Source organism: Giraffa tippelskirchi, chromosome 2 (genome assembly GCF_054371585.1).
Source record: "Giraffa tippelskirchi isolate mGirTip1 chromosome 2, T2T-mGirTip1v1.2.pri, whole genome shotgun sequence".
Taxonomy (NCBI): domain Eukaryota; kingdom Metazoa; phylum Chordata; class Mammalia; order Artiodactyla; family Giraffidae; genus Giraffa; species Giraffa tippelskirchi.
In genome coordinates, this window is record NC_137276.1 from 181,673,771 (window position 1) to 181,697,009 (window position 23,239).

A 23,239-nucleotide genomic window follows, 5' to 3' on the forward strand; every position below is an offset into this window, starting at 1 on the left:
TTTTTCCTAATTGAATAAAGGGACAAAACAACAAAAGAAACTGGTCAATTTTAATATATGGCTTGTGATATGAACACAATGCAGGAAAGATACAATTTCTTCTCATAGGAATAGTACACCTAAGAACTACAAACAAAAAAGTAGTATCATTTATTTCAATATTTATGCATATTTTTATGAAATTTGGAAAGGCCAAAGAATTCCATTCAGTTTCTTTTCTAAAAGCTTTACAAATTTCACAACTATAAATCCCAAATTGGTTAATTCTATTATTTGAGCCTGAGACATCAAGGCAAGTAGCACTACATATACCATACACAGATGAACAATTTTCTAATAAACATAGTAGAGCAAAAATATGCTCAGTACAAAACTGCACTGAATATTATTTACCTTAAACTGTCCAAGTGGCAGTTTAGGATTTTCCTGAACCTCAGTGTTGTCACTAAGAGACTGACTGTCACTTTATACCTGGAGACATTAGTCAAGGATGCCAGCTGAGACACAGTCATTACAGAGAGATTCACCATGGTATTTTGATGAAGGTACTTCTTTCCTTCTTAGTTTCTCTTGCCATATATACTCTTGCAAGGATGTAAGGCATTTCCAGAACAGCACTTCTACTCTCACTAATCCCAAACATACTACTTGTGTGTCTACATTCTTATGTTATAAATTAATATGACATTTGTACATCTGAATGTAAAAGGATACCTGGACATGTAAGGGCAATCCGCAGGCAGACTGAGGGTGCTGTTAGGAGCACAAACCCTACAGCCAGATTCCCAGAGCTTGCATTCCAGCTCTACTTCAATTAGCAGTGTGACCTCAGGCAGACTGTTTAATTTTACTGTGTTTCAGTTTCCTCAGGCACAAAATGGGAATAAAGAGAGACACCTATCAGTAGTAATATTTTATGTCTTCAAAGGTATTTGAGTTACACAGGTAAGTATATGAGTTTATCAAATCTAGAAAATGTATATTTAAGATTTATGCATTTCAGTGAATGTAAATTTTACATCAAAAGAAAAAAGTTGTATATAAATGCTGAGCTACAGTCAATAACATACATACTGAAGTATTTAGGATATTTGCAGTGATGTCTTTACTTTTTAAATACATCAAAAATGAATTTATGGGTGCACAGATTATAGATAATATAATAAAATAAGTAATAAGTAAAATGTTAATGGCAGAATCTAGGTGGTGAGTATAAACATGCTATTTGTCTCAAGTTTCTAAATAAAATGTTGAAGGAGAAATATAACTGATGTGAAGATTAAATAAGGGAATTAAATATGCAGAAGATTGCCTGACAATCAACAGTAGAGAATGACAATACATTAAAGCAAATGAAAATGATCTAGTCATCCCAAGTTGGAAGAAAAAAGGAAGAAAGTAATGAGGCACTGGGCACCCAAATTGGAGCGAGTAGTTGCCACCAAGGGTGTTAAAACTCAAATTTCAAATTTCTCTGCATGGGCCATGTAGAGAACATAGTCTTTGAAAGTCAGAAAGAGCTGATCTGAATCCTGGCTCTATTTTCAATTAGTCAAAAAGCTCACACAATTTATTTAAATGTTCTGAGCCTCAGTTCTCTCATAAATGAAAAGAGAGTAAAGGTATCTGCACCTAAGGGGCCACTGTGAAGACTAAACACACACACACACACACACACTTCTACATAAAAAGAGAAATTAGCACATAAAATGCAAATAATAACTACTAGAGTTCTTTAAAATTATAATCATTATTACTACTCTTAGGTTGAGTCTTTTATATCCTTACAACTATTCTCTGCAGATGGAAACAGAAGTAACTATGTATTTGATTCTAACCTAGAAATTTAATATGCAGGTAGCCCTATTAATCCAAAAAGCTTTCTATGAGATCTTTATTAAAACAGAAAGCCTTTTTAAAAGTAAAACTGTACTTCTTGTTTATCATCCTTCTATAGTGCCAATTACATAATAAATGTAAGCCGCTATGGGTGAGACATTTAGGAAGTATGTTTGATGATGATATTTTAAAGAAAGTAACAGCGTATCTGAGGAAATGATATTAGCATCTGATCTGAAGCAATCTTAGGTAACACATTTAAAGAAAAGAATATTAAAACTATATTTATAGAAGATGAGTTCTATGTTCCCAGGGATTGGCTCTGTAAGTCAGTTTAGATTCTTCCATGAAGATTAGCTCAACACAGTTCAGTTCAGTCTCTCAGTTGTGTCCAACTCTTTGCGACCCCATGAATCGCAGCACACCAGGCTTCCCTGTCCATCACCAACTCCCAGAGTTTACCCAAACTCATGTCAATCGAGTCGGTGATGCCATAATCACAGAAAACTAGCCAATCTGATCATATGGACCACAGCCTTGTCTAACTCAATGAAACTAAGCCATGCCGTGTGGGGCCACCCAAGACGAATGGGTCATGGTGGAGAGGTCTGACAGAATGTGGCCCACTGGAGAAGGGAATGGTAAACCACTTCAGTATTCTTGCCTTGAGAACCCCATGAACAGTATGAAAAGGCTCAACACCGAGTTTCATCTAAAAATCAAATCAAGAAAGTGGAAATGAAACGGGGAATATTTGAAACATATATAAATACTTTCTGCCTTGATTACTCTGCAAAAACTGCTTCTCCAAATTTTAGATCAAAACCACGTGAGAATGGCTATCACCAAAAAAGTCCACAAATAACAAACGTTGGCGAGGATATAGAGAAAAGGGAACCCTGGTACATTGTTAGTGGGAGTGTAAATTGGTGCAGCCACTACAGGAAACAGTATGCTGCTGCTGCTGCTGCTGCTGCTGCTGCTAAGTCGCGTCAGTCGTGTCCGACTCTGTGCGACCCCATAGACGGCAGCCCACCAGGCTCCCCCGTCCCTGGGATTTTCCAGGCAAGAGTACTGGAGTGGGGTGCCATTACCTTCTCCAGGAAACAGTATGAAGGTTCCTCAAAAAACTAAAAATAGAATGACTATATGACCCAGCAATTCCACTTGTGAGTATACATCTCCCCCAAATAAAAACACTTATTTGAAAAGATACTTGCACCCCAATATTCATAGCAGTGTTATTTATAAGAGCTAAGATAACAAAGCAACCCAAGTATCCATCAACAGATGAATGAATAAAGATGTGGTATATATAGTATGTGTGCAAATACACACATACAGACACACACAGACACATACAGACACACACACACACACGGAATATTATTCAGCCATAAAAAAGAAATGAAATTCTGCCAATAAAAATAACATAGATGGACCTAGACAGTAGAATGCTTAGTGAAATAAATCAGAGAAAGATAAATATTATTATCACTTGTGTGGAATCTAAAAAATAAAACGAATGAATGTAAGAAAACAGAAACATAGATACAGAAAACTAGTGGTTACCGACAGGGAGAGGGAAAAGGGGAATGGCAAGAGAAAGGTAGGTACAAATATCATGTATAAAATAAATAAGCTACGGTAATATACTGTACAGCACCGAGGACACAGCCAATATTTTAAGAAAAATTCAACTGGAGCATAATCTATAAAATGTGTGCACGTGTACTCAGTCATGTCTGCCTCTTTGCGGCCCCAGGGACTGCCAGGCTCTTCTGTTCATGGAATTTTCCAGGCAAGAATACTGGATCAGGCTGCCATTTCCTTCTCTAGGGGATCTACCCGGACCCAGGGATCAAACTCAAGTCTCTTGAGTCTCCTGGACTGGCAAGTGGGTTCTTTACCAGCTGAGCCACTGGGGAAGCCCAATGTAAAAAATATTAAATCATTTGTTGTATAATAAATGTTGTGAATCAACTATATTTTAATAATAAAATTAATTTTAAAACTACTCTCTTCAAAGGACCCATGGAACACCTAACCCAAACACTTTTTCTTTTGACAGGAAATAGCATTTATTGGTGAGCATGAGTAAGGAGGGGAAAAGTGCTGATGCTCTCATGAGTGCAGGGCTTGCCAATTGTCCAGTGGACCACAATTAGGGATGTATTTAACCCCACAGCCATCCTGGATGAGCTGCTTTTCTGCCACCATGTTTTCAAATTCATTCATATTAAACTTAGTAAATCCCCACTTCTTGGAGATGTGGATCTTCGGGCAGCCAGGAAACTTCAACTTGGCCCAGCAGAGGGCTTCAATCACATGCTCCTTGTTCTGTAGCTTGGTGTAGATGGACATTATGACTTGGCCAATGTGAACCCTGGCGCTTTTCAAAGGCACCGGACATACTTGTCTGGAGTCTATCAGCTCCAGCACAAGGCAACATCTTGCTGATGCAGATAACGTGGAAAGGGTGGAGTCACACTCGGATATGAAAACCATCTTTGCCACAGCTTTTCACTATGTACTTGTTGGCACAAATACGGGCAGACTCCAGGGCTTCAGAGGAAAGCTGCTCTTACTCATCTGACACCATGTGGCCACAGAGAGTGGGAACTCATCCACGTTTGCCTTCTTATGCCTGAAGTTGAAGATGAGGATCTTAGCATCATGGACACCTCGGCAGAAGCGGGACTTTGGGTACAGCTTATTCCTTGGGTACAGCTTATTCTTACAATACCAGTAACACCAGGCGGGGCAGAGGCCCATGGCAACACCAGGATCTTCAGTGGCATGCCAAAGGGAAAAGTCCAAACACCTTTTTAAAGCATTAAATGTCTCTTATTTTTTTCTTGAAAACTCTTTCTCATCTTCCTTAGCACTACATTCTATTGCTTTTCCCACCACAGACCTGATTGTTTTTATTTCCTTTATACTTCTCTTAACAAGTAGGTAGGTGTTTGCAAGGATCTGTCTTAGACTTATTTTCTACTTTCACCAATTTTCACAGTTTCAGTTTTACGACCTCTCTCTCAAGCTATACCTGTCTTCAGCTGGGATCTCTTCCAAACTCATAACAAACTCATAAACACATCCTATACATAATCACACAGATATTCTCTTTGTGTTTCAAATCCATTCCATCCCATCTCTTCCCACAAATCAGTTTCTATTATTATCTCTCTACCTCCAGTAGTAGTATTATCTAAACATCTACAACTTACATTAAAAACCTATCTCTGACTTCCTTTTCAACAACCCCCAAACCCCCACTGCTTTCCTTCCCTCTTATGATTCCTCTACACCTCCAACACAGTTCAATCTGGTGCTAAATTCTGCACATAAGTAGTTTGGTTCAAGTGACAAGACAGGGTTTGTATTCTTTGAGAAATTCTTAGAATGAAAGCTAAATTTACAGTCACTAAAAACAGACAGAAACACACACATCAATAGTGGCAGGCATCAGACATTTGAGAAAATCTTCATTAAAGGAATCATTAAAAGTGAGTATCTATTAATTTTTGCCTTGCAAAATGGGAGAAGATTTATTGGATTTAGTGAGTTGGATACCTCAATCCAAAATATTTTAAGACACATCAAGACAGGGTATAACCTTCATGTCTCCTACAATGATCCTATTTACAACCCTCAAACAGTATTAGAAAAACAAATTTCTTTTTGCCTGGGATATGCTAAAGCCCCTCAAACCAAACTTTTCAATGCCTATTTCTTTTCCCTTTCAATCCATCTCACTTATATTGTCTGCTCAAAATTTTTCAGTGTTTATCTGCCTTTAAAAAAAAAGAAAAGAAAAAAAGTAAATTCACCCTGACATTCAAGACCCTCTTACATCTAGCTCTGGACCAAAATTCCCCATTTTACCCTTACAAACATCCCATTCAAATAGCAGAAGGGGTCTAGGGCTTCCTTGAAGATATTTTGGATTTGGATCTACCGAATAAAGAAAATGTCATACCCGAATAAAGCAAATGTCATAATAAAGCAAGTTGCACAAATTCTTTGGTTTCCCAGTGCATATAAAAGTATGTTTATAGTATAGTCTAATAAGTGCACAATAGCATTATCCCTAAAAAATTAGGTACATGCCTTAATTTAAAAATACTTTATTGCTTAAAAATGCTAACCAATCTCTGACCCTTTAGCAAGTCATAATTTTCTGTAATAGTAATGTTAAAGATCACTGATCACGGATCATTATTATGAATACAATAATAATGGAAAAGTTCAAAATATTGCAAGAATTACCAAAATGTGACAAACAGACATAAAGTGACAGCTGTTGGAAAAAAAAAACATGGTGATAACCTTGCTCAACACAAGGCTGTCTCACCTTCAATTTGCAAAAAATGCAATATCTGAAAAGTGCAATAAACTGAGGTATGCCTGCATTCCCCTTCTCCAGATTCTATATTTATTCCTCTGTGTAGTCTTCCCTGATATCCTACCTGGAATTTAAGATCTTCCTCAAACTCTTAATGAGGTTTATTTATCTATCTACTTTCTACCTAATTAGTTTGCCTTCTATTGTCATAATGGGACTTTGACAATGTCTAACACTTTGCACATAGTAGTTCCAATAAGCATTTATCAGATAAATAAGAGGAACAGAAAGTATGTTACTTTTACCTTTTAAGTAAAGCAATTTTTCCAGTGAGATTACTATAGGCAGTTCAGGTTCTAAAAAAGGAATACAAGAGCTAGAAAAAGAGCACAAACACTCTTCACTCTTACAGGGGAGGCAGAAAAGTTTAGAATTTCGATATACAGTATACCAATAGTTGAAAAAGTACATAATTAAAGTCCATAAATTCCATAGTTATGATTAGAAAATTACCTATTTGACTAGGAAAGGGCAAAATTGCTATAAAAAGACCACACAAACATCCTAATACATACATGTTAACCTACAGAGAACTTTTTGAAGGAACCGAGGTATTTTCATAGATAGTCCTAAATTATCTTCAAAACCAGTTGAGATATACTAATTATAGAGATAATAAAAATAAATAAATAAAAGTTACTAGGGACAAAGAACAAAACTGTAATGCTTCATGCTCATGAAAATTACTAGAAATAAAAATACTTTCTTCTCTTGGATAAATTAATTGTGAAATGCTAAGCCAATGACCTAAAATGAAGGAGAATCTTGCTCCTCTAGTTTATGGATAAACTAGTAGAATAAGGTCATAATAAGGTCACAGCTGTTTTACAATTTTTTCAATTTTTTAGTTAGGTTGCAATAATCCATTTACAAAAATAGCTCTCATACTTTAAATTTCATTAAGAATTCATAATACAGCTCTTTTTTTTATTAAAATAATTATAGTCTTTGAAGAAAATTGTGTAGATTATAAAAATGTACTATTACACTTAAATAATTTACTTGTTTGAGGTGATAATTTTGTTAATATCAACACTGCATGAGACAATAATATTCCTAAAATAACTATACCTCACTGAATGATAGATGACTTATCTCTTAATACTTTCATATACTTGAGCTTTGATTATGCTTTAAGAAAATTGCAAAATTAAATTGGGCAAAGTATAAATAAACATCTTATTATGATGGTATAGGAAATATTTTAAGATATTTAACAATATAAAGAGTAAATGTTATTCTTTAATGACTTAAAACCAATCCTGTACTCAATAAAGACTTCATATAATAAAGATGTGCAACATAGTCAAGACATTTCTCTCGCTGCGAATAGAGATGATAACATGCTTGAAATTCCATTTCAAGGAACAGTTAAAGCAGTAAAAAGTCAAATACCACTTTGACCTACTGTCCATTGTGAGAACAAACACATTTTTCTTAGCAACCCTGCCCTGTCTGGGTTGGCAGTGTAAGCTCCAGCACTTTTAATTGTCCTAAGAACCTTACACAGACCATATTCACCCCGTTTCACAGATGAAGAAAAGTAACTTTCCCACAGTACAATCAGTAATCAACTGAGTTGGATTTAGTTTTGTGTACAGGCCATCTGACTCCAGAGCCCATGCTTCTGAGATCAAATTACAGCTGAAAAAGTGATCCGTTTAGATTTGTCTTCTATAAGGAAATCTTTTAATTTTCTACCTGTCTACCTATGATATTAATCTCCAGGAAGCAAGAATGAGTATTAGGCAGTTGACAATCTAGCAGCAAGAATCTTTATAAGCACTGGGAAGTAAAAGTTCTAAAATATTTTTTTCACAGGCACATTATAAATTCTAATGTATGGAATATTTTATTATAAAAGGAATAACAGGTTAAAAGAATTCTATGACTTTGATGATTAGTTCAAAATTAATCAAGAGAAACATAACTGGTACACCTTCACCATCGACAAGACAGATTTATGTTATGTCAGCAATAAAGAAAACCAATACCCATTATCTTAACAGGAAGAACTTTCAAACCTGAAAACTATCATTCCTTTAAGTATTTATGTCACTAAATGGACCGAAAGATGAGCTGTGCGTGTGTGAGTGCTATGTCACTTTAGTCATGTCTGGCTCTTTGCAACCCCATGGACTGTAGTAGGCCAGGCTCCTCTGTCCATGGGATTCTCCAGGCAAGAATACTGGAATGGGTTGCCATGCCCTCCTCCAGGGGATCTTGCCAATCCAGGGATCGAACCTGCATTGCAGGCTGATTCTATACCACTGAGACACCAGGGAAGCCCAAGAGATGAGCTGTAAGTGTCAGCAAATGGCAGAACAAAATAACTGACAGAGGAAGAGGTTTGTATTTAAACAGGGGATTGACACTGGCTGCTAATTTCACACTTTCCTCTATTGTCTCTTTATATAATACACCTACTTGATGAACAGGCATCTCTAACAATACTGAAAACATAGCAGGTATTCATTCACAAACTATATCAAGCGCATGATTCAGAGTATCAGTTTGGTCCACCTGGGTGGTGCCTGAGGGCTTATCCTTCCCTGCACATGGATACATCTCACGTTTTGTGGGTTTCACTCTCTCTAATCTTCTAATCTAGTAATTAGTATGGCATAACTGAAAATGCTTGGGACAGTTAAATGGTACCTTATTATTTAAGCCTTGTTCAGAAGCCAGTACCTCCCCATCTAACTGACCTTTCCAGAAACCTCTACACTGTTTATGCCTATGGTAACTCAACAGCTTAGAACATTACATTCCTGAAGTGGAATACTTTTGCCTCACAGAGACACTTGGCGATAAATGGCCTTACAATAAATGTTATAACTACGTAACATACTACATAACTACATATTTCATAAATGAAATAACTACATAACTCATCTGCTTTTTAAGAACAGCAATTTAACCATGTCAGAAGCAGAACAACTGAAAATCAAGCAGATTACAAAAGTTTAGAAAATCAAAACACATACACACACAAACCAAAACACAATGTTCTTCTCTAACATCTTTATAAATCAATTTGAATATAGAAATATCCTAAAAATAGTACTCCCCCAAGAATAAAACATCTAAATGTGGACTTAAGTCAACCTTTCTGTTACGTATTAACTAAATACAAGTACCATACAGCATCTCTTGTGACCCAGCCTGAACCAATTTCCTTCCTTGTATCTCAGAACCTTCACATGCACTCCACGCAAAAGGTCACTGATAAAGTGTTAGGGAAATACTTGGCAGAAGGCTTACAAGTCTTAATAAACTCTTGCTGACTCAATGTACCCTATGAACAATACAACAGGTACCCAGAAATTATTTTGCAGCTCATTTTAAGTTCTTAAGCTCACTAACATTTATTGATTATAGGGCTAACTGCAACTTAAAGACTTATTTATGAGGAACATTCCTCTCCCTGAACTAAGACTTGGAAGAATAACTACCTCCAAGTAGACCTGGGGATGCTTATTAATATCAATATCAATGGAATATACAATAAAATAAAATGTGAGCTCTTGTATTACTAATTCACCAAATGCTCACTAAGCAAGTTCCATGTGCTGGACATCATTCCTAGGTTTGGGGGATACAGCCAAAACAAAACAGACCCTCTAATGTAAACTTAAGTATTTAGGTTTCTTGAAGAGGTTACCTGAAAAAATTACATGTATTCACTCATATATATTTACACTTATCTGTATATGCACAGAATATGCAGTAAATATAGTATGTATTTTACATTAATATGCATGGAAATTCTGAGAGCAATGTTATGAGAAATTTCACCCCATTAGATCCATTTAGATCCAGAAAAACATGACTACACTAAAGCCTTTTGACGGTGTGGATTACAACAAACTGTGGAAAATTCTTAAACGAGACATGAATACCAGACTACCTGATTTGTCTTCTGAGAAACCTGTATGCAGGTCAAGAAGCAACAGTTAGAACTGGACATGGAACAGACTGGTTCAAAATTCAGAAAGAAGTACGTCAAGGCTGTATATTGTCACCCTGCCTACTTAACTTATATGCAAAGTACATTATGCAAAATTCCAGTCTGGATGAATCACAAGCTGGAATCAAGATTGCCAGGAGAAATATCAATAACCTCAGACATGCAGATGACACCATCCTAATGGCAGAAAGCCAAGTGAACTAAAGAATTTCTTGATGAAGGTGAAAGAGAGTGAAAAAGCTGGCTTAAAACTCAACATTGAAAAAAACTAAGATTATGGCATCTGGCCCCATCACTTCATGGCAAATAGATGGGGAAAAAGTGGGAACAGTGATAGACTTTATTTTCTTGGGCTCTAAAATCACTGCAGATGGTGATTGCAGCCATGAAATTAAAAGATGTTTTCTCCTTGGAAGAAAAGCTATGATAAACTAGACAGTGTATTAAAAAGCAGAGACATTACTTTGCCAACAAAGGTTCATCTAGTCAAAGCTGTGGTTTTTCCAGTTGTCACGTAGGATGTAAGAGTTGGACCATTAAGAAGGCTGAGCGCCAAAGAGATGATGCTTTCGAACTGGAGTGCTGGAGAAGACTCTTGAGAGTCTCTTGTACAGCAAGGAGATCCAACCAGTCAATCCTAAAGGAAATCAACCCTGAATAGTCATTGGAAGGAGTGATGCTGAAGCTGAAGCTCCAATACTTTGGCCATCTGATACGAAGCGCCAACTCCCGGGAGAAGACACTGATGCTGGGAAAGACTGAAGGCAGGAGAAGGGGACCACAGAGGATGCAAAGAGTTGGATATGATTGAGCAACTGAACAACAATAAGATCCATTTATTTTCCTGGAGAAACACAATTCTCTGTAATAGAGATCAAAGAGAACATGGACTTCAGTATAAAAATAATTTATCCACCCTTCAGAGTGGTAATAATGGATGAAGTGGTCATGTCTCAATTTATTTGTATTGTCCTTAACTAGTAAATTTAATAATCAGTACATTAAAGGAGATCAGTCCTGGGTGTTCATTGGAAGGACTGATATTGAAGCTGAAACTCCAATACTTTGGCCACCTCATGTGAAGAGTTGACTCATTGGAAAAGACCCTAATGCTGGGAAGGATTGGGAGCAGGAGGAAAAGGGGACGACAGAGGATGAGATGGTTGGATGGCATCACCGACTCGATGGACATGGGTTTGCGTAAACTCTGGGAGTTGGTGATGGACAGGGAGGCCATGCAGCACGCCAGGCCTCCTGCGATTCATGGGGTCGCAAAGAATCGGACACGACTGAGCGACTGAACTGAACTGAACACTGAGCCTATGCAAAAGAAATACACTGCTAAAATTTATTATATATAAGGCTTAAGTTTGAGTTATCTGTAAATAGCTTTAGAGGGAAACCAAAATCAAAAGTAAATAAAAGGTAAAATAATAACTTTCAACCAATTAACTGCAATCCACAAAATTAGATCAGTCCTCAAGAGCTTATCTTCTAGTCTGTAAACACACAAGGTGAAGAAAAAAATTACAAATCAATTTAAAGTTATTATTATACAAAGAGAGTCTCAAAGGCTTGTTTCCTTATGGTATATTTTCTGTTTTCAGATAGGCATCGAATCATAAGACACTCAAATTATTCTAGTGACACAGAGCACACTTTTTTTTTAAAAGTTCAAAAGTAAAACTAAGAGTTAAATTGAGCCTACATCAATACGATTACTAATCCCAAACACTCATCAACTGAAAGTTCCTCCTATGTATTAGAAAGAGGTACTACAGAGATGTTCAAAGAATTGCATTTAGACTATTGCTTGAGAAATATAATGATTACCTAACCTAAGAGCTAATATCAGAGGAAAGGAGGAGAAAGAGGAGGATGAAAAAAGGAGATTAAAAAAAGAAAGAGAGTGAGGCAGGAAAATAAACAGGGAAAATAGGAGATTTAGGACTCTGTTGTGGCTTTTGCTGGCTTTATTTCAAATGCAGAATCTTTTCTGTTTTCCAGAAGCTTTAAGACTATGTTATTTTCCTGCTGAATAAAGTAAAAGAATATAGCCATGAAAAATATGAATTGGCTTGATTATAGTAAGCAGAAACATGTATCTCAAAAAAGTTATATGTCTTCTTCTTCGACCTAATTTTCAAATACATTCCGTATCAAGTTAACAATGAATACACATAGAAATCAATTTTTACAATGATGCTATTCTTCCATCATACAAAACACTCTGATTTGCAAGTTCTTCGATTTGATTGCTTCCCTTGAAAGACACTCTTTTTTAATGCACAGTGAATTCAAAGTGGAAGAAATATGAATTTAGTAATTTCAAATGTCTCCCATTCCAAAGATTCAAAGATAATTTTTAGAATCTTAGATGATATAGTAAACCAGATTTTCTTGTTTATAGATTAAATAACATAAAAAAAAATTTTTAACGTTCTCTTCTCTTTGGCACAGAAAAAACAAATACCTCTGGTATGAACTGAATTGGCTGCCCTCAAATTTGTATAATGAAACCGCAAAACCCAGTGTGATTGTACTTGTAGACAGACCCTAGAAGTAAAAGTTAAGTAAGGTCACTAGGGTGGGGCCATTATCTGATAGAACTGGTGTCCTTATAAGAAGGGGAAAGAGGCCAGAGCACACTTTCTCCACACACGCACAGAGAAAAGGTCATGTGAGGACACAGCAAGAAGGCAACTGTCCATAAGCCCAGGAAGAGAAACCACACCAGAAACAGAACTTGTCAGCACCGTGACCATGGACTATAAGCCTTCAGAACAGTAAAAAAAAAAAAAAATCTATTGTTTAAGTCACCCAGTCTCTGGTATTTTGTTATGGCTGCTCAAGCAGACTATACAGTCTCTAAAAATGAAAATATTCTATTTTTGAAACAGTTTCACTCTATCAATGATCCAGCTGAATATATAACTGGTAGTTGTTACAACAATGATTCATTTATAAAGAGAAACACTTGGGACAATTTGAAAAATAATTCACCCCAAAATTATTTATATGTATGTGCGTGTTATTCTAAATTAAATTATCATTTAGAAATAACATAAAGCTTTGAACCCTAAGAGATATACTCTGCTGTCCTGATTCTGAGTGCGAGGGGACAATGCCAGCAGAGAAGTCATCGAAGGAATTTAAATAATCTCAGCCTCACTGGAAAACAGCAACATAGAAATCTTGAAGTAGAAAATGCTGACTCTTTTGAAACCAAACAGCATTTGCTCTACATGCTGAAGAAAATTTCTGTGGCACTCTCTCTTGTTCTTGTACCATGTGAGATTATAAAATTTCTTTCATGCCAACCTTAATATTCAGAGGCGAGGCCATATGTCCACATTTGGCAATCACTCTGTTAGGACTTCTATGTTCTCAGTGGCAAGAACTGATTTATTAGTTCACAGGGTGACTAGTACTTCCACAGGATTCACCTTTTCAGATAAGGATAAAGCCACTTTTATTTTTCAATAAATGTGTAGAATATTTATACATTAAGGACAATTTTTTACAACGCTTAGAAGTGTGTGTTTAAATATAAATATGCAAACATAGTTTATACACACATATACTGTAATAAAGGTATACTGCATCCAAGATTATTGAACTGTGATCACATTTCTTAACTACCATTTCTAGAGAGCATCACATGTGCCAGGCACTGTATCAGGCACTCAACTTAGTTCCCTCATTTCATTATCAGAACTCCATGAGGTAGAGATCATTATACAATACTAAGATGAGAAAACAAAATTTCACAGAGGTCAAATAATCACCCAAATTCTTTCAACTTAAAAGTTCCAGAACTAGGATTTATGTCTAAGTTTCTCTGAATTCACAGATTTCTAAGAATGTTCCTTTTCCCCAATCTTAAGGAACTATAAACTATCAAACAAAGCACTGCTTATAGTATAATCCTCAATATTCAAATCATCTTAATCCACACAGGTGTGGTCACAACATTTTATAAAACTTGTGGGATTAATCATAACACTAGCTGAGGAGTTCATTATACCTACCAATTTTCTACAAAGTATAGGACCGAGTAATGCAATCACTGTATAGTGAATACAACCTCGGGGTACATTAGAAAACTCGTGTACATTAGAAAACCTTATAGTTTGTGTATTCTTTCTCTCCAGAATGATTCCTGAAATTGACTTTAAGTAGAAGCACTTGATTACCATTACAAGGTAAAATAATTATATTACTACTGGTAAAACAAATTACCCATTCTCTTATGTTCTTCCTCCATATCCAATTGGATAATATCTGTCAAAAGTCCTGTAACCCAGTAAACATAGGGAAGAATTTATTATGAGGATCATTATTTCCCTTCTCAAACTCTGTATTCAAACCACAGAGGGTCCAGTCTGCAATAATTTTCTTTCATTTTAAAGCAACTTATAAAACAAGAACGTAAGCATAATATAGGGTGTATTTCCACTTATTGCATAGTGTAAAAGTGATAATGTCCAAAACTTATGGAAAGTCTTGAACTGAATGAACTCCTCATTCCCTAAAACTTGTTCAGATAGGTTTCAAAGTTCAATGTGTTCCATGTACCACAAAGAAGTTTCACAAATAATTTTCCACGTTAAACAGATTGATTTTTACAGGACTTCTGGAAGCTTAACATATAAGGTACATCCTGTCTGTCTAGAAAAGCCTGAGATAGGATTATCCAAATATTACCCTTAAAATAGGCATTGTGCCTCCCTATATCAGCATTCCCCTACACCACTCCTCTTAAGAAGCCACTCCTATCCTATGGCATGAGCTGGCCATGCGACATGCTTTAGCCAATGAAATGTTAACAGTTAGTGACATGCACGGCCTCTAAACAGCAATTTAAAGAGCCCAGATTCCTGGCTCCTTCTGCCACAAGACTTGTGCACCCCAGAGAGGCCGTCCTTCAGTTCTGGTCCAGGAGTGAAGAGGGCATGGAGCCGAGTGGCAACAGATTCATCAAGAACACGAACATGAGTGAGAAAGAAACTTTTACTGCTATAAAACACTAAGATTCAGGGACTCTGTTTAATTAAACAAAGCTTTGCCTAAGCTGACTGCTGCTAAGTCGCTTCAGCCGTGTCCGACTCTGTGCGACCCCATAGACGGCAGCCCACCAGGCTCCGCCGTCCCTAGGATTCTCCAGGCAAGAATACTGGAGTGAGTTGCCATTTCCTTCTCCAGTGCATGAAAGGGAAAAGTGAAAGTGAAGTCGCTCAGTCGTGTCCGACTCTTAGCGACCCCATGGACTGTAGCCTACCAGGCTACTCCGTCCTTGGGATTTTCCAAGCAAGAGTACTGGAGTGGGGTGCCATTGCCTTCTCTGCCTAAGCTGACTAAAACAGCATTATTTCCCAGTTTTACTGAACCCTGGGAACCATTTTGCTAGGTAACATTTTCCAAGATTTGTTTCCTAAATTACTTCTGGTTTTCAATGGCATATTTTCTATTAGTTAATACTGTACTTATGATGAACATATATGTATACTAGAAGTATAAAGTGTCAGTTTTCTTAAATTTTATCAGCATTTTCTGTCAGTATCTGCTTACAGTCATTAAAAATACTTTACTGAAGTAATCTAATTAACATGCAGAGATCAAAGATCAGATGTCTACTTAAGTCAAGATCACCATACAATTGCATATTAATGATTTAGTTCTCTGAGTAGGTAATATAAAAGGTCCTGCTTTATTTTCTATATATATATTCATATTTAGAAAACTCAGAATATTGCCACAAATTTAATTTTCTTTAAATCTCACTATACTCACTCCCTTTAGAATTAGTAATTGAGAACATATTTGAAATTTCAATATAGATATTCAAATTTTCTGTAGTCTGTTCTGCTGACCCAGTAAAACCACAATCAACGGTATCCTAACTGCCATTCATAAATTCAGAATTTGTATTTCTGACTTATTATGCCTTAAAGGATAGTACAGAAAGGAGGAGAAATAACTAAAATCTCAGTCTTCTCACTGGCAATAAGATTTTGTTGGTGTTTCAATATCCAAGTAAACACACCTACAAGCTAAATGGCATTTATTTTTACAATGCAAACAATCCTAGACTGTAACATTCAGAAGAATGGTTCAGAGGCCTTATCATATCATAAAATCATAAAAGCAACATTAAGTCATATACTTACTAAAACAAAAAAGCACACACAGATTTTCTAGACAAACCTAATAGGCTATCAAAAATACTTAAAAACAGAAAAGATTTAAGTTTACCATGAATTGAAAATTTGAAGAATTAAGTGCACATCCTGAAAATTGCAACTAAACAATATTTACTATGTTTGTTCATTATATGTCACATTCCTTGGTCTTATAAATCATCAGTTCACCATAAAGTATTCAAACATCAGTAAATCAATCACATGTTTTTATTCCCAGACTGAGAAAACTCGATGCATTTATCATTATTAAAATTAATCCTAAAATATTCCAAAGGAAGCAGTTTTGAATACAACTTATGTACAAAGGGACAGAACTATAGTATGTGAGTTTCAAAGTTTGATATAATTTGCCACATGTATATATTTTAAAATCTCAACTTTTTCTTCATTGTGTGGTTTTCATGTTCAAAATAGTTTTATGGTACTGCTGCACCTGCTTCTATTATTTCTAATAGTTTTGTTTAAAGCTCCCATAATGCTTTTTGATACTGATTCACTTTTCATTTAAAGCCAAAGGCAATACAAAAAGCTTTGAGGGAACAAACCAATGTAATATTTACTAAGACATGTATTCTCTAGATAATTGGGGACTTCAATAAATTGACTTTTTACCAATAGCCCAATACTTTGGAGAAACAAGCTAGAGATTCTGAAATAGTTAATTTTTAAAAATTAATTACTTTAAAGGAAAACTTAACTTACTTGATAATACAGATTACGTGTCACTTTAAAAATACTAATAAAATTGACAAGTAAAAATACACAATTATCACACTTCCCTGATCAATACGGAAGGTGAATGAATCCATCAGACGGGAAAAAGTTGAGACCAGCTCTGATACCACATAGCTCTTGACTGCTTCACCACTTCCAGGTAAGTAAGTAATATGCACCACGGGGCTGCTCTTACCGGTCAAGTCAAGACTTTCCATTGTGATGTCAATGGAACATCAGAACTTCCAACTTCTGTGATGCAGCAGGATTCTGTGGAGGACCCATAGCAAAGTGATTAAAAGGGTGAGCCAGGAAGCTCTTTCCAATTACGCTGACACTTAGTCTCCTTTAGTAAAATCATCCCTAAATACGATGTATTAACAGCCAAGCAATCAAAATCAGGAAAATGATTAAACATCCCTGGACTAACACTACTGAGGAAAAAAAGGCCTGAAGTATTTATTGTCAACTTTAATTTAACAAAAAGATGATTATTAAAATTACTCAATGGGAATTCTGAGGCCAAAGTTACAGAGACAAAGAATTACAGGCAATTACTTCTTAGTTTGCTGACTAAATTCAGGTATAGAGTTACAGGCAAATCCTCTGGAAACACATGGAATTAAAATGACATCCTGACTAAAGTCAAGTTATTTGAAATGACTGGTTCAACCGAACCAGTTAAAGCTTAACCACAGTTAAGCTATGGTTCAGATGCTTATATTTTATCTTTTAAATGTTTTAAAGATGAGTGAAGCCAAGATAGTTCTTTTATTAAGGGGTAGCAGAACACATACAAATAGAGAAAAACAGAAGGAAATGGCAACCCACTCCAGTGTTCTTGCCTGGAGAATCCTAGGGACGGCAGAGCCTGGTGGGCTGCCGTCTATGGGGTCTCACAGAGTCGGACACGACTGAAGAGACTTAGCAGCAGCAGCAGCTATAAATTACTTTCTAACTACATATGATAAAATAAATAAAAGAAAGAGGATTGAAATCAAGAGTGTACAAATAAAATTTTATATTAATACTGCAAATGTAGATATATACCTAAATTATCATTTTTTGTGAAATATTTTTATTGATTTTTAATGTTTCCAATTTATTTTTTAATTAATTAATTTATTTTAATTGGAGGCTAATTACTTTACAATACTGTATTGTTTTTGCCATACATTGACATGAATCAGCCATGGGTGTACATGTGTTTCCCATCCTGAACCCCCCCTCCCACCTCTCTCTCCATCCCATCCCTCAGGGTCATCCCAGTGCAACGGCCCTGAGTGCCCTGTCTCATCCATCGAACCTGGCCTGGAGATCTATTTCACATATGGTAATATACATGTTTCAATGCTGTTCTCTCAAATCATCCCACCCTCGCCTTCTCCCACAGAGTCCAAAAGTCTGTGTCTCTTCTGCTGTCTCACATATAGGGTCATCATTAATATCAGTTCAGTTCAGTTCAGTCGCTCAGTCGTGACCAACTCTTTGCGACCCCATGAATTGCAGCACGCCATATCATTAATATAGACATACCTAAATTAAATTTTTTTTTAATTAAGCTATTTTAGTTTCTATGTGAGACATATTCATTTAGTTTCTCAAGTGCTTCATATGGTAATACTAAATCACACTCAACTAAGAAATAATTTCCTACTCCCCTGTGTATCATGACAATGTATTTCTTTACAATCAGTAGGCTACAACACACTTTAGAAACTGGGTATCACTTACTGGCTTACTGCTTGATCAATATTGTTAGTCATTTTATATGTCGGCTAAAGTTTTTTTTCAACCACTACAATATGGAAGAACTTGCTCTTATACATTAAATATCAAAAATGTGTAATGATTCATTTGAGTAATCCTAATCATATAAATTTATAAAAGCCACTATCAGGAACCATTAAAATAAAAATTATGATATAGGTAAAAATCATGAATATCTGTAAATAACTATCAAGTAATAAACTGGTATAAACTTTTAAAAAATGAATTTAATTCATACTGCCACAACTGGGAGAGATGACACCACCTTTATGGCAGAAAGCGAAGAACTAAAGAGTCTCTTGATGAAAGTGAAAGAGGAGAGTGAAAAAGCTGACTTAAAACTCAACATTCAAAAAACTAAGATCATGGCATACAGCCCCATCACTTCATGGCAAACAGATGGGCAAACAATGGACACAGTGACAGACTTTATTTTCTTGGGCTCCAAAATCACTGCAGTTGGTAACTGCAGCCATGAAATTAAAAGACGCTTGCTCCTGGGAAGAAAAATCTATGACAGACTTAGACAGCATATTAAAAAGCAGAGACATCACTTTGCTGACGAAGGTTCATATAGTCAAAGCTATGGTTTTTCTATTAGTCATGAACGGATGTGAGAGTTGGACCATAAAGAAAGCGGAGCGCTGAAGAATTGATGCTTTTGAACTGTAGTGTTGGAGAAGACTCTTCAGAGAGTCCCTTGGACTGTAAGGAGATCAAACCAGTCAATCCTAAAGGAAAATCAATCTTGAATATTCATTGGAAGGACTGATGCTTAAGCTGAAGCTCCAATACTTTAGCCACCTGATGTGAAGAACTGACTCCTCAGAAAAGACACTGATGCTGGGAAAGATTGAAGGCAGGAGGAGAAGGGGACGACAGAGGATGAGATGGTTGGATGGCATCAACGACGCAATGGACATGAGTTTGAGCAAGCTCCAGGAGTTGGTGATGGACAGGGAAGCCTGGTGTGCTACAGTCCATGGAGTCGCCGAGTCGGACATGACTGAGCGACTGAACTGATACTGCCACAATTGGGAGAGGAGGGTCCAAAACTAATTTTGATAGTGTGGGTTTAATTCTTGGTGTGCTACAGTCCATGGGGTCCCAAAGAATGGGACACGACTTGGCAACTGAACAGCAACAAATTTTTATTTTAGTTTAGAGATTTGCTTACCTTTTAGTTTAAGAAGTGAGTGCAGGCTATCTGAGAAATAAAGTATGTTATATCCTATATACAGAAGTTCTGTTAGGAACTCAAAAACAAACTCTCACTAATCTTAAGGTACATTTACTGATTTGTTTCTATAATCAAATATATACCCCCCAAATAGAACAAATCTATACTTTACTTTGATTATTGTTCAATATTTTATCACACGGGATGTAAATATCTATGGATAAAGTGGGCAGGGAGAGGAAGGAGGTTGATTACGCTATAATCAATAAGGATTTTAAAACTCAGGATAACAAAGAAATCATGCTGGACTTAACTAACTTAGGAGAGGGCAGCCAAAGAATCAGCCAGGGAATAAGCCACAGAACAGAGGTCAATTCCAAGGCTGAAGATCCTGCCTGAGACAGACTCCCTTTGAGTTCTGGGCCACACTGAGAGACTCCAGATTTTATCTGGCTATTACAAATGCCACACGGTTAACTTCAGAAAAGCAGCTTCAGCACAAGCTGTTCTGTCTGCATTTAAGTTACAAGGCGACTTCATAAAATGTTCTGATTTGATGGAAATGGGCAGCTGTGTGAGGTGTCAGAAGGACAGGTGGGCAAGAAGGGGAAATGGCTAAGGGGGTGAATACAATCCTGCAGAATGGTGACTTATGTATGCCCTTGGACCAAAGCCAGGAGAGATTTTCAACTGAGCCACCCCATGCCTGCCTGTGTTCTCTGGGTCACACAGTGCTTCCTCTCAGCCCTCCCTTCCACCCACACAGGGCCTTGGCTTCCCAACTCCCAAGGACTTCAGTCCCACTAGCTCATTAAGAACTGGCTCCTTTTCCAAGGCCCATTTCCCACCCATGAAACTGTCTCCCACAGGATGTACACCAAGCCAGGACTGACCTGACACAGCTCAGGATTCCCTCTGAGAAACTACCATGGCAGGTGGGAGTGCTAACTTTTAATTATCTATTATTTACCTCTTAACCACAAATAGGACATCTAACTTGGCATCTGAAAAACCCATCATCATAAAGATCTGGCCTAAGCAACCGTTGAAATATCCCAAAGCAACTGGCTTCTTGATGGTTTACACATTGCCCCTTGGGGTACTATGTTTTGAAAGCTTATTATACTAAAAAAAATGAGATGCCACTTTTTACAATGCGATAGGCTCCCTCATTAGTGTTAATGTCCAATGTAATATTCAAGGCATATCATGGCAAAATCCCCTTCTAGGCCAACATTGTGTGTTTTGCACCCTGATGTCGCTACAACCTAGTCAGTGCAGAAGAGACTCCAGGCAACCATGCTGTCCACTTACATGGAAGAATATTTAATCCCCATGAATGATTGCTTTTCTGATGTTTTCATCAATTCTCTGGGTAATAGATTAAGCTTTAACTAACTCATTTTCATACATAACACTAATTCAATCAAGCTCAATAAAAGCCATTCTGAACTGCAATTATTTGCTAAGGAACAATTGCATTCAAATGAAAAAAAAAAAGCAAAGCAAAACAAAAACTTGCTGGGCATGATACAATGCATGGTACAGACTGCCTCTCAATTTATGGAGCCAAAAACAACAACAAAATTAGCCAAACTGTTAGAGAAGGAAATAGTATTTTTCCTCATCTTCCTGAAAATAGAATATTCATGCTTTTATACTGGAAGAAACGCAAAATGGAGACCCAAGAAAGCAGATTTTAAAATTATTATTTTCAATTATGTTTATGCTCTGAAAGAGGCTGCATTTCTAATCTAAGAGTTAGTATGACCTCTGAAAGACAAAACTAGTCCAGGTCACAAATAACAGTCTTAACACCCGCTGTTTCACTCAGTCTTCCGCCAGCTTTCTCCATTTTCCCAACAATATGTATTCTGATCTCCACTTTACAAAGTAGGTGTTCTCTACAAGATTTTTCCTGTCTTAAAGCTACTTCCTCAATTCACCCTTTTATAAACTGTATGTTTACAAGTAAAATGTAAATGTTGTTTATAAATAAAAGCTAAATACAAATGCCAAGCTCTTACTTCTATGTAAATGTATCGTATCTGTAGTCCAAAAAAACTCATTAACTAAAGCTTTCCCAGCCTTGTATGTGCATAAGGCCCCCTACTCACCCCCAAAGTATTTAATATTCTTTTCATCTCCTCAGTAGTAGCACCAGGCACATTGCAAAATAATATAGTACTGAAAATGCATACCAGCTGTTATGCAATTTTGGTCAATCAATTCCACACCTCAGGTCACTGTGGTACAGCAGAGGCCAAAGGATGTTTTTTTTTTTCTAAAAATGATAAGCTCCAGTTAAATCATTTGCTTAAATAAATTACCTTTATGCAGACAAAGATAAGTGCTTGGAATTATATAATACATATGCTTGTTTTAAAAAAGAGTTGTCTTTTTTCATAATTCTTATTGTCACTGTCTTCATTTTATTATTTTATTAAGGTATGAAAAAAGACAACACTTTTGTTAAAATCACCCACCTTGCATGTCTTTACAGCTGAAGCTTATTTCACAGGCATTTCTTCTCAGGCACCAATCTTTAACAGAAATTACAAGTGTCAGCTACACTGAAAATGGAAATTTCTAAAAAGAATATGCAAATCTGAAGTATCTTTGTTATCACCCTCCCACCCCTACCCTTGCATTTCCTCACGACTCAGAGTCTTTCACAGTTAACAAACCTTAAACATGGTTAAAAAAAAAAAAAAAGCAAAACAAGTCTTAAGAGTTCACTAGATAGTAACAGTAAAGCAAAGTAACTATTAATACACGTCATTACCATCTGTCCATCTGTTTGGAATTCCCAAAAAGGTGTTGAAAAACACCAGCAGGCAGAGATAGAAAATTCTAGCATTCATTGTTAGACCTCCTAAAATAACAAGATGAAAGATTTGGAAATCCTCTCCCCTTCAGTACTCAGTATTGACCAGTTACAAAACTATGCTTTAAAAACTACCTTCCACCTATCTATATGCCAAGAGTACAAAGATGCAAATGGTATAACCTTTTATTGAGAAATTAATGACTTACAATGTATTAACAATGCAAACAGTATTATGAGATTGCTGTTTTCTGGAAGCTAATGATCCATGGGTAATCAAACTCACTCACTCACTCACACACACACACACACACACACTCATACAGAG

At 36.4% G+C, this 23,239-nt stretch overlaps 1 protein-coding gene and 1 pseudogene across 40 annotated transcripts in view; both read right to left on the reverse strand.

Moving 5' to 3' along the window:
* Positions 1-23,239, reverse strand: part of BBX (BBX high mobility group box domain containing) — a 285,777-nt gene that overhangs the window by 137,914 nt on the left and 124,624 nt on the right. For 21 of the 39 annotated variants that reach the window (XM_081572333.1, XM_081572331.1, XM_081572334.1 and 18 more), the window contains one exon: positions 17,331-17,404. The exons of 5 other annotated variants lie outside the window; for them this stretch is intronic. The gene's annotated coding sequence lies outside the window, so the exon portion shown is untranslated. Of the gene's footprint in view, positions 1-17,122; positions 17,405-22,570; positions 22,628-23,239 lie in introns of those variants that run through there. 13 more of the 39 variants (XM_081572335.1, XM_081572329.1, XM_081572320.1 and 10 more) reach the window with 3 other exon arrangements.
* On the reverse strand, positions 1,980-4,614 carry LOC145539629 (large ribosomal subunit protein uL16-like; annotated as a pseudogene). The gene has a single exon (XR_014077878.1). The product of XR_014077878.1 is annotated as a large ribosomal subunit protein uL16-like (transcript).